This window comes from Gopherus flavomarginatus, chromosome 1 (assembly GCF_025201925.1).
Source record: "Gopherus flavomarginatus isolate rGopFla2 chromosome 1, rGopFla2.mat.asm, whole genome shotgun sequence".
NCBI lineage: Eukaryota > Metazoa > Chordata > Testudines > Testudinidae > Gopherus > Gopherus flavomarginatus.
This window is the reverse complement of record NC_066617.1, coordinates 230,959,079-230,971,746: the sequence shown is the minus strand read 5'-3', so window position 1 is coordinate 230,971,746 and position 12,668 is coordinate 230,959,079. Positions and strand designations below refer to the sequence as shown.

At 42.7% G+C, this 12,668-nt stretch overlaps 1 pseudogene; it reads left to right on the top strand.

Moving 5' to 3' along the window:
* The first annotated feature begins 4,024 nt into the window (after positions 1–4,024).
* LOC127043315 (uncharacterized) lies at positions 4,025–9,344 on the top strand (annotated as a pseudogene).
* Positions 9,345–12,668: the final 3,324 nt, after the last annotated feature.

Here is a 12,668-nt window from a genome sequence, read left to right as displayed (position 1 = left end):
CAAGAGACGTTTCACCAACATCCACGTGGGATGGCTAGGAAGGATTCATGATGCTCTCGTCTTCAGAAGCACTGCTCTGTTTAAACTGCTGCAGCAAGGGCATTACTTCCCAGACCAGAAAATAACAGTTAGGGATGTTGAAATGCCTGTCGTTATCCTGGGTGACCCAGCCTACCCCTTGATGCCATGGCTCATGAAGCCATACACAGGCAGCCTAAACAGTGGTCAGGAGCTGTTCAACTACAGGCTGAGCAAGTGCAGGATGGTGGTAGAATGTGCATTTGGCCGTTTAAAGGCCCGCTGGCGCACATTACTGACTCGCTCAGACCTCAGCCAAACCAATGTCCCCTTTGTTATTGCTGCTTGTTGTGTGCTCCACAATCTCTGAGAGTAAGGGGGAGACCTTTATGGCGGGATGGGAGGCTGAGGCAAATCACCTGGCCGCTGATTATGCACAGCCAGACACCAGGGCTATTAGAAGAGCACACCAGGAAGCGGTGTACATTAGAGAAGCTTTGAAAACCAGTTTCATCACTGGCAAGGGTATAGTGTAACTGTTGTGTTTCTTTTCTCCTTGATGAACCACCACCCCCCTTGATTGACTCATTCCCTGTAAGCCACCACCCCCCTCAATCACAGCTTGCTTAAGGAAATAAAGTAACTCTCGTTTAAAAATCGTATATTCTTTATTACTTAATGATAAAAAGAGGGAGAGAACTGACAAGGTAGCCTGGGTGTGGTTTGGGAGGAGGATAGGAGGGAAGGAAAAGGCCATTAAACACATTTCAATGTTATGACAGCCTTTTGGTTTGACTGTCCATGGGGGTTGAGTGGGCGGGTGCACGAAGCCTTTCCCCACACGTTCTTACATGTCTGGGTGAGGAAGATATGGAACATGGTGAGTAGTGAGGGTGGTTTCACAGGGGCTGCAGCGGCACCCTATGACCCCACTGGTCTTCCTGAAGATCCACCAGACGTCGGAGGATATCAGTTTGATCACACAGCAGCTCCAGCGTTGCATCCCACCACCGCGGATCTTCCTGCCTACACCTCTGATCTTCCTGCCGCCACCTCTCATCTCGAGCGTCTCTCCTCTCCTCACGTTGGTCCCTTCTGTCCTCACGTTCACTGACATCTTTCCTGTAATTTTATACCACGTCCTTCCACTCATTCAGATGAGCTCTTTCATTGCGGTTACTTCCATGATTTCCGAGAATATTTTGTCTTGCGTCTTTTTTTCCTCCGCCTTATCTGAGATAGCCTTCAGGATGGAGTAGGGAGGCTTGAAAAATGTGCAGCTGCATGAGGGAGGGAAAAAAGGGAGAGAAGTATTTAAAAAGATACATTTTACAGAACAATGGTTATATACTCTTTCACAGTGAACAACATTATTCACCTTACATAGCACATGTGATTTCACTACAAAGTCACATTTTGCATCTTAATATTGAGTGCCTGCGGCTCTGGTGTTACAGATCTCACAGATGCAGGTCCAGGCATCAGAATTCGGCTTGCATGCGGCCATGGTAAGCCATTGTCTTTCGGCTTCTCCACCCTTCATATACACAGTGCCCTCTGATGCTTCTTTCCTTTTAACATGCAGCAGCAGAAGCCAACCCCCCCTCATCCAATTCTCTAGGATGATTGCTTTACCTCTTCCCCCCACCGCATGGCTAGTATCATGGAAGATCATTGATAATCACTCCCCTTTCCCCCCCACCCACCGCGTGGCTGGTAGCTGGGAAGATTCCTGCTAGCCAAACGGAAAAAAGCTCAGCATTATCCTTCTTCCCCTCCCCCCGCTTGGCTACGTGCAAAGAAGGATTTTTTTTAAGCAACAGCCCAGTAGGAAAATGGCCATCTCTGTCCCCTTAATTAAATTCCTGAATTTCAACCAGGTTACCATGAACGATATCACTCTGCTGAGGATAACAGAGCGAGATAAACAACGGATGTTTCTTGAATGCCAACAATCACCAGGACCATACGCAGCTAGGCTTTGTCATGCAATGATACCTGATTACTTGCTACATGCATGGCATGGTAAAGTGTCCTACCATGGTGGACGGAACAAGGCTGCCTTGCCCAGAAACCTTCTGCAAAGACTTTTGGAGTACCTCCAGGAGCGCTTCGTGGAGATGTCCCTGGAGGGTTTCCACTCCATCCTCAGACATGTTGACAAACTTTTCCGATAACTTTACTGGCCATGAGTTCATCCCAAGCCCTCATGGCAAATCAATCATTAAAATCAGCTTGCTTTTAAACCATGTTTTATATTTACAAAGATATACTCACCAGAGGTCGCTTCCATGGCTTCACTGTCTGGGCTAGTGGCTTGGGAGGGCTGGGAGGGTAATTCCATCTGGGTCACAAAAAGCTCCTGGCTGTTGGGGCTAACGGAGTGCTGCGTGCTCACTGCAAGGTCGTCCTCCTCTTCCTCCTCTTCCTCCTCCTCATCTTCCCCTTCCACAGAATCCTCAGCCATGGTTGAGATTACAACCCCCACCTCAGAATCCACAGACAGGAGTGGGGTAGTGGTGGCACAGCCCCCTAAAATTGCATGCAGCTCAGCATAGAAGTGGCATGTTTGCGGCCCTGACCCAGACCTTCCGTTTGCTGCTTTGGTTTTCTGGTAGGCTTGTCTGAGCTTCTTAACTTTCACTCTGCACTGAGTCCCTGGTGTGGCCTTTTTCCATCATAGCCTTGGAAATTTTTTCAAATATTTTTTCATTTCATCTTTAGGAACGAAGTTCTGTTAGCACTGAATCCTCTCCCCATATAGCGATCAGATCCAGTACCTCCCGTGCGGTCCATGCTGGAGCTCTTTTTCAATTCTCAGGAAACTGCATTGCTACCTGTGCTGATGAGCTCTGTGTGGTCACCTGTGCTAATCACAGCTCCACGCTGGCCAAACAGGAAATGAAATTCAAAAGTTCGTGAGGCTTTTCCTGTATACCTGGCCAGTGCACCCGAGTTCAGATTGCTGTCCAGAGCGGTCACAGTGGTGCACTGTGGGATACCGCCCGGAGGCCAATACCGTCGATTTGCGGCCACACTAACCCTAATCTGATATGGTAATACCGATTTTAGCGCTACTCCTCTCGTCGGGGAGGAGTACAGAAACCGATGTAAAGAGCCCTTTATATCGATATAAAGGGCCTCGTAGTCTGGACGGGTGCGGCGTTAAATCAGTTTAACGCTGCTAAAATCGGTTTAAACGTGTAGTGTAGACCAGGCCTTAGACTCCAAAGCCTTAACACAGAAGAGCCAAAAACAGAGACAGAAAACAGGTTGATCTCTAGGGCAGAAAGGCTCTGCTCACCCCACCTTGCACTAGGCTGGCTTTTTGCAGACTGACTGCTGCTAGACCCAGATCATGCGCTTCCCTGCAGAACCCCTTAGTTTGCAGTAGGACCAGGAAAATCTCATGAGAATTTAAAGTGATAGCCTAAAATTTTAACAGTTTTCAATACACCAGTCACTTCCCTCCAGGTCCCCAGCAGCCTTTTAATGGGAGTAAGGGATGCCAGTTGAGGCCAGATTGCCAGCCTTTTATACCTGGCGTAGGGTGAGAGAGTTGCAACATGAACAAGCTCGAGCAAATGAAGATTAAATCATTATAAATTTTAGCTAATTGTTTTTCTTTTTTGTGTGGGGGAGGCGTGGGAGTGAACTGCTGATTAGGAAGGGAGATTTTGAAAAAAGGCTAATGATATCTGCCACACACTTTTCAGCACATAATTCACATTAAAACTGCGCAAATAATTCACAGCAAATAATTTGTGTGTCAGTTTCACCTCTTTCTCTGATCACAAATTATCTGCAATTAGATCATGCTTTTCTCTTATGTATGTTAGTTACCAAATAATTTCTGCAAATAACCCTTGGCCTGTAGCTCAGGTATGAGCAGTTTGTTGTAAGCCTTACAGGATGCTGATTCTGCCTTAGGAGATAAATAGCAATACACTGTTTCATAATCAGTGAAAGTATTAAACTCAGCTTCTAATACTTGGTATATTAAAATATGTCACCGCTCATTGGTCAGGTAAGTAAGTACCTGAAGTGGTGTCCACACCGAGTGGGAGTGGGGGCCAGGGGCCAATTTCTGTACTTACTACATTTTAGATGCAACCTTGGAAAAGATTACAATAAATCCAGTATATGTAATTGATTTAAATGTTATGTGAATTCTTATCTGCCTATGTAAAATTCTCTGGCTGATATGTCTTTTGTGATGAACAATTGAATATTTTATTTTCAGTGAGACAAGAAATAGGATTTAATCTATCCATCTCTAGAACTTTCCTTGTTAAAGTCTGAGACCTAACCTAGCTGGTATTTGGAGAACAAAGAATAGTAAATAGGAAAATGGTCAATTGGATAATACAGGGAGGTGAGATCTAAAATACACCTATTTTGTACTTTCAAGAAAATTATGAATAGTACCTCAGTCAAGACACTGCTCAGAAAGCAATCTTAAATTCCACTTGCACAGCACATGTTTCTAGACTTATGACAGATATTTATCAACTTGAACAAAGTTAAATATACATCATTGCTCAGAGCTAGTTGCAGGAAGTAGCAACAGTCAAACAATAATCTTCCAAAACTTTTCTTCTGTGAAATCTAAAGCAGAATAGAAGGATTGCTGCCTTACAGGAAAATTTAAACAAACTACCTCTAAAAATAATATACTGATTAACCACTGAATTGCTAAGTCCCTTATTCTTGAGTGATACAGGTCTGAGAGGAGAATCAGGCCCATAGGCTTTAGGACTACATAATATTACATAAATCTCATTTTCTACATGTTTTTCTGCATATATCCGAACATGAAAAATAGCCTTTAAACAGTAATTCTTCCACTGCTCTGCCTGCTAATACTATTTATTATTCATTTGCTTTTCCTATGATGGCCCTTTTAAGGACAGTCTCTAGGGCCAGCATGCAGATGTTACTGTTTCAGCCCAGCATCAAGCCATTTAGAGGGATGTAGCTCCCAGAAAGACCATGGGAGTTAAAGGCTATAACAAAGAATATTTTTGCTCATTTACTTTTCCTGACTCTCTAATCACTGAGCTCTAGAACTTCCTTTATCTGATTTATCAACATCACCAGTGTAACTTTAATTCTACAAGTTGACTTTCAAAGGATTTTCTTTAGAAACCTGAACAGGATTTCAACAGGCATATCAGCTAGGGTCTCTCAGAACTGCTGTATGCTTTGAGTCAATAATGTGATATCTTACCCATCAGTAAGAGCTGTTAATGGTTGAGGACTGAAAAGAATCTCATTTAATGATCAATTCAAAAGGAAAGAAGTGCCAACTGCAATTTCATTTCAACCTGTATGGTTAAGAAGGATTTAAAAAAGGGACCTGAAAATGTTCTCCCAGCATTATGAAAAAGTGTATTCTGAGAAAATAGACCACTGAGGCTTAAGCTAAATCCGATTCGGTCCTTCAGGGAGGATATACCCAAATGAAGATACTGTGCTCCTTCCTACACTAATGTAATTGTTTGTGCATAATGTACAATGGCTTGTCTGTCTTTTAAATAAGTGGCTTAACTTCCCAGTAATTATTGGAAGCTCTTTACATTACACAGCCTAGAAATGAGAATGCTTGATATGTGGCTCTTGACCCATGCCAGTGGGAAGACTGCTAGCAACAGAAAGTCTTGTAAAAACAGCTTAAGGTAAATTTAGAGCTAAGGAAGAGTTCTGGCCTGACAGCTTTAGAGAACAAAATCCTCTATTTATCCACAGAACAAGTACTACACAGTAATCATGCAAGTTTCCCCACACTGCCCTGCAACGCTGTTTCCACTCCCTCCCCTCCCCCAGCCCCAATCTCAGGTAACCACATCTGAGGGGAGCAGGTAGACCCAAGTCCATGCCTATTCAAATTTTGGTCTCCCTACTGTCAAAAAGAGTGTTGTTTGTAGTGATGGAGTTGTGAGGTGGAGTCCTGTCCCACAAAGAACTAGACTGGAGCACCAATAGTCTGCTCCTATTCAAGTTAATAGCAAAACTCCCATGGACTTAATTCAACAAAGACCACTGAAAAGTCACAAGATGATGGCAACAACAGGTTATCATTCCAACACCAATAATGTGGGCCAGATTTAAGCTGCAGCACTTGAGATGAAAAGCTCTATCTCCCATTATCAAAAAACCAACTAGGCCCCAGATGGTGTTTGTAATGCTGATCATATTGTGTTTCTTAAAAGGTTTTTAAGGTGTTTCCACAAAAGGGAAAACGCACAATTAGAAGTTGATCAGCAGGAGAACTTTCAATGGTAACCCAGGTGCTAACTCACAAGACTTTCCTCTGCATAACTAGCATGATTTAAAAGCCAGCCTGAAAACCTGATTTCCTGCCTCAGAAATGACACCAGCAATATGCCATTTTCACTTCTGTTTCTGGCTTCTCTTGACTCAGTCTTTGTAGGCATTGTCAACACGTAGTTTTGAGCACAACATACAATGTGCAAATAATGCATTCTCCTATTGTCACTACACCATTAAGATGAATGAAATATGTACAAAATTCTACAGTGATCTCTACTCCTCATATGTCAGTGTCCAGGAGACACTGTCAAGGCAGCAGGCTACAGAAGAAGTTCCCACTGTTATGTGGGAAGAAACTAAATATGCAGTTTGTAATATGGAGAGAGGGAAGAGCCCATTAGTGGATGATATTTGGGCAGAATATCTCAACGCAGGGAAGATACTCTCTTCAAAGTGCTGGCACAATAGTTCACCATCTACATCAATAGCAAGCATGTTACAGAGGCATGGAAGAAATCAAAAACAATAATATTGATGTAGAAAGGCAATCCAGAAGAATTGAGCAACTACCATGTGATCACACTCCTCTCACAAGTGTACAAGGTCTTCACCCGCATCATACTCAGATTAAGAAGGATCTTCAAATGCATGAAAGTAGAGAAGAAGCTGGTTTCTGCTCAGGATATTCAAAAATTGATCGCATCCACTTAGTTCGGTGGCTCATTTAAAAATGCAAGGAATACAAAGTACCATTGTGCCTTTCATTTGTTGACTACAAAAAAAGCATTCGACTCAGTGGAGATTACGCTATACTCAACATGCTCAACGAAATCTGAATTGACCCAAGGTACATCAACCTGCTGGAAGAAGTTAACTGCCATTGTTCAACAAAGATAACATTATTCAATGTCCCGTGCACTATTATTATATGTAGAGGAGTCAGACAAGGTGACACAATTTCACCGAAGCTGTTTGCAGCAGTACTGGAGGCACTGTTCAAGACATTGAACTGGGAAGAAGGAATTAGACTCAGGGCCAGCTCTAGGTTTTTTGCCGCCCCAAGCAAAAAAAATTTTGGTTGCCCCCACCCCAGAGCTGGGCTCCCCCCCCCCGCACCCTCCTGCTGCCCCAGCCCTGAGCTCTCCCCACACACACCCACACCCCCTACCGTCTCAGCCCTTGGGCTTTCCCCCACACACACCCTGTGCTGCCCCAGCTCTGGGATCTCCCTTTCCCCCCTACCAGTGCCCCCCCATCCACACACGCCCTGCCGCTCCAGTCCTGAGCTCTGCCCCCTCCACCTGCACCCCCTGCCACCCCAGCCCTAGGCTCTCCCACCTTCCCCCACCTGCACCATCCTTCCGCTCCAGCCCTGGATTACTAGTAACTTATTCCCAGGGTGGGTCATTCAGCAGGAATTTTGGATGTGCACAGAACACAGACAGGATTGGTTCCCATATGGTTACAGAACTGCAGTAAAGTGGAACAATTTTCAGCTTGTGTGATTGGAGGATATCTGGATGCATATTATAAGACTGTTCTCCATAAATGAGGAAAAGTTGAGGTGCCTTTATTATTCTTTTGTTCCACTCTTTGTTTCTATGGAGAATTTGCCAATCCAATATCACTGTCTTCCTTTTAAACAAAAAACAAAACAAAACAAAAAAAAAGGGCAATGGCTGTTGAAAATAGCAATTCCAGTCCTACAAACCACTGGGAAGCATTTCTTGCTCAATTTTATCCTACTTTTTCTACAGCAAATTACAGTGGATCTGGATATTTGATTTGGGAGAAATGAAGTAACAGCTGCCCAAATTGAGCTTGAGCGCTCCTGAATTTTGAGGTGTTCAAATCTGGAAGTCAGGTGCTAGATTCTCTTTCTGAATATTAGCTAAATCAGGAAAGGAAAAGTCAATTTCTGCTTCCATGGCTCAGAAGTGGGAATCCTCCTACGTGCCTGGTACTGTATCTAAAGCTGCCCATGTCCAGTAGAGCCTCCCCTCCCTTACTTTTCATTTTAAATTCTAGTGGGATCCACACACCTCCCTTGCTAGGCTTCAGATAGAGAGGGGCACTGTCCATTTAGTCCACCCAATTCCTTCTTTGGGGGCTGCAAGGTGAGGTCACACCAGTATCCCTAATCCAGTCTGGGGATATCTTCTGAAGGGAATATCTGGGCCAAAGCCTTCTACTCCTTGGGCACACTTGTTCCCCATTCACAGTGCCACCCTGCTCTAGCAGTGAGCTCTCCATTCACAGCAAGCTGCAGCATGAGGTTTCAGCTACCATACTCCTTCCCTCTCCCTTTCCTGTTGATAGAGGCCAAAGAAATGCTGGAAAATGTAGTTCTTTCCCAGCTCCAGGACTGGCTTTATAGGCACGGAGCTAACCAAGGAACTACAGCTCCCAGGGCCCCCTGTTGGTTCTCAGCTCCCAGGCAGGATCCCTGCCAGCTGCCAACCCTGCAAATGAGCAGCCCCAAGCAGCTGCTTGCTTTGCTGGTGCCTAGAGCTGCCCCTGATTAGAATTGACAGAGAACAGTTAATGCATCTTCTCTTTGTTGACAACTGTGTAATATTGGCAAAGGACACAGGAGAACTGGAGAACAAATTGCAGCAACTGCAAATACTCTCACAGGATATCATGTTGGAAGTGAACACATTGAAGATGAAGTGGACACGGAATGAGCACTGTGCAGCAGGAAATATCACTGTAAATGGGAAAGTAGTCGAGAAGGTTGACAAATATATTTGCCTGGGTCAGCAGCTGAACAGAGACAACTCATTTGAAGGGGAATGCAGTAGGAGGAGAAAGACAGCGTGGGCAAGTTTTAATGAAATAAAGACATCTCTATCGGATAATGAACTGCCTATGAAGAAAAGGAAAGAACTGCTTAACTCCACTGTTCTCTGCCAGCAATGCTATATGGAGCGGAAAGCTGGTCAACAACAAAAGTGGAGGAAGAAAAATTCACTGTCACCCAGAGAGCAATGGAATGGTGAATGTGTAAGATATGGTTCCACAATCATATACCGAATGAGGAGATCGGATGACCAATATAGTGCAGGCGATATACAATGCGAAGCAGAGATAGGTGGGTCATGTAGTCCACAGGCAAGACAAAAGGTGGACTACCCGCATCAGTGACTGGATCCCCAGAGACCAGATGACCACTGGGCAGACTGAAAACATGCTGGGCCGATCCCATGATAAAACTCTTTGGCCAGAAATTGAAAGAATGTGCTCACAAAATTGAAAGAATGTGCTCAAAAAAATGGAATGATGTGGCATCGGCGTGTGTTCATGGAGAAACAGACAAGGACAAGCCAGACAAAGGTGACAAAGGTGATCCATCTGTGCTTTCAGTCATATCACTTGACTACTAGCATGCTTAAAATTATGCAAGTGCTTAAGTGTTGGCTGGATCAGGCCTAGCTTTTACTTTTAATGTTTCTCAAGAGAGTATGAAGTGTTGGCCGTATCTGATCATTTTGGAAGACTTGCGTGGTCAAGGGTCAAAGACCCTTTAGACATTGCTTCACCATTTTGAGCTAAGTATTGGACTCCTGACATACTTGTCTAAGCGCACGTCCAGACTAACCCGCGGCATCGGCGGGTTAAAATCGATTGCTCGGCAATCGATATATCGCGTCTAGTCTGGACGCGATGTATCGATCCCCAAGCGCTCTTACATCGATTCCGGAACTCCATCAACCCGAATGGAGTTCCGGAATCGACACGGAGAGCTGCGGACATCGATGCCGTGCCGTCCAGACGGGTGAGTACCTCGATTTTAGAAATTCGACTTCAGCTACGTTATTCCCGTAGCTGAAGTTGCGTATCTAAAATCGATTTTAATACCTAGTCTGGACGTGGCCAAAGGAATAGTCTGTTGTGAAGGACTGATGTGATAATGGTAAGAGGATCATTAGCCTGGTAAATTAAACATCTGGAGAAGTGGGCACTCCCTTTTGACTTCTTAATTATTTTCTCTGTAAAGGATTTTCATATTTTATAGATTCTGGGTCACTGCTTAGGCTATCTTAACTGGATAACTATGATACCTTTTTCAATCCAATTGTTTTTCAAACAAATACTGTCATTTTATCTTAATGTGGCTTTGTGTACGAGTAATTTCCTTTCTCTATGGAAAAAGTAAAATAGCTCTGGATAAACAAATATGGGGAGATTCAATTTGAGGTTCTGGTTTGGACACCTACTGCTTGTACTTTCTCTAGTGTTGCTATGAATGAATGTTTGTATAAAATTGAATTACATTGGCTCTGAGAACTATATCAGAATGTGATCTCTTTTCTGGCAAAGGAAAATATCTTTGTCCTAAGATAGAAGCTGCTTTCTTAAAATTACCTAAACAGCATTTTGTCCAAGCCCTTGAAGTACCTTTTTGACCCAGGCACCTGTAGCTGAAAAGGTGTTTCTCATATCCTTTGAGCCTTTTAAAAATCAATTTCCAACTTTTTTCTTTCAAATATTAATACATGTGTAAGAAGATTTATTTCCACTTAGTTCAATGTGCTGAGCTTAGATTTAACAACATTAACATTCACCTAACAGTCAGAATATTTTTTCATACCAAAGCTATGTGTCAATAGCCACTTTATTTAGTAAAAAAAAAAAAAATGATGACACTTAAATTAGACTTAGTTAGCAGTAAGCCCTAAGTAATTCCTGCAATAACACACTTGGCTCACTCACCACTTTGTTGCTCCAGTTCTACTCCTGTGGCAAATCAGGCCTGTGTATCTGAGACTTGGGTATTACTGACTGAAGAGCCATGCTATCAGCGAAGGATAGAAATAATCATTAAAAAACCCTCTCCAAATAAGGCAGCTCTTTTACTAACTAAATGGGATATAGAATGATGAGGGAAAGGACAACTGTAAGACTGTCAGAAGAAAAGAATTGAGATGAACAATAAGCACCTCATCTCATATAAAAATTTCAAAGAGCTAAGTTTAGCTGGTAATCACATCTAGTTGGCTTGTTTATAGGTCCATGCACTTTTGGTAGCATGGATGAAAGAGGATTATTGTTGGTGGATAAAAATAAAACAAAAAAACTGAATACTCCATTTTCCTCCTGCTTATTCTACAGTTCTCTATGTCCATTCTTCATTTCAGTGGTAAAACATAAGGTCAAAGTTTTTGCATATAAAGGAACTTAGTATTCTCAAACACCAGGCAGTTTATTATCTTGATAGACGCTAACACTTGATGGACATTAACCACAACATCATAAAATAAGACATTGTGTGTGATATATATCATTTTTCCCTTCAGTCTGGTACAAAATAGCTCTGGTATAATATCAATATTAAAATTGGAAGAATGTCATTCTCTACCAATGCAAGACTGTTTCCAGGCATTTATTGTATACACAAACTATAAAACCTGTCCTTCAGTTGCTAGGCACCAAACTCACACTGGAGTTCAGTTAGGCACCTAGGCACTTTTGAAAATCCCACAAAGAACCTGTCTGCATCTTTAGGCACCTAAATATCTTTCAAAATCTGACCCTACGTGCCTAAGTCATTTTTTAAAATGGAACTTTATATCCTAAGGCACTTAGGCACTTTTGAACACTTTTATTTGTTGTAGAATTCTACATAATAGACAAAAAAAAGAGCAGAAAGAATGGGATACTTGTTTTTTGATTCCTTGTCCACTTACCTCTAAGATTCTTACCTCACCCAAATTTCACATTGCCTAAATGTTCATTATCTTTATTTTTTGAAATGTGCTTTGCCTGATTCCCTACTGTATTTCCCCTATTTTAAGCCACTGTAACTCAGTTTAAAATCAAGGAAGTTGCACCAGCATAGCACAATTTACACTGATGGCTATAGGCTTGTAACAGAGAAGAATGTAAACTTCAGGTTCTGTCATGCCCATCAGTTTTCAAGCAGAACTGTTCAATGAAAATGGTATGGTCTTAAATATTATGGACCTTAATTACTTTAAAACCATGTTGCAAAATGCTGCCAGAATTGCAGGAAGACCCTAATAGCATAGTATCTGTGTATGCACTTTCAATCTTCCCTTATGAAATTATCCCAGCAATGGTTACTCCCTATGCCTGCCAGGCTGGCTGGTGAGAATGGGCACTGAAGTTAAAGATCTGATAAAATCTCAGTAGGGATTCAGGCCGAGAATGCACAGCAGTAATTTTTTCAAGGATTTAAACTTTTTGGATCTGATACTGCAAAGATTTACACACTTAATTTTGCATGCTGTGAGTAGTAATCCCGTTTACTTCAATGGGACTACTGACAGTGCACAAAGTTAAGTTGTGTGTAAGTTGTTGAAGGAGCAAAGTCTTTATTTGTACTTCCCCTTCTACCTCCCCAAACACATAAC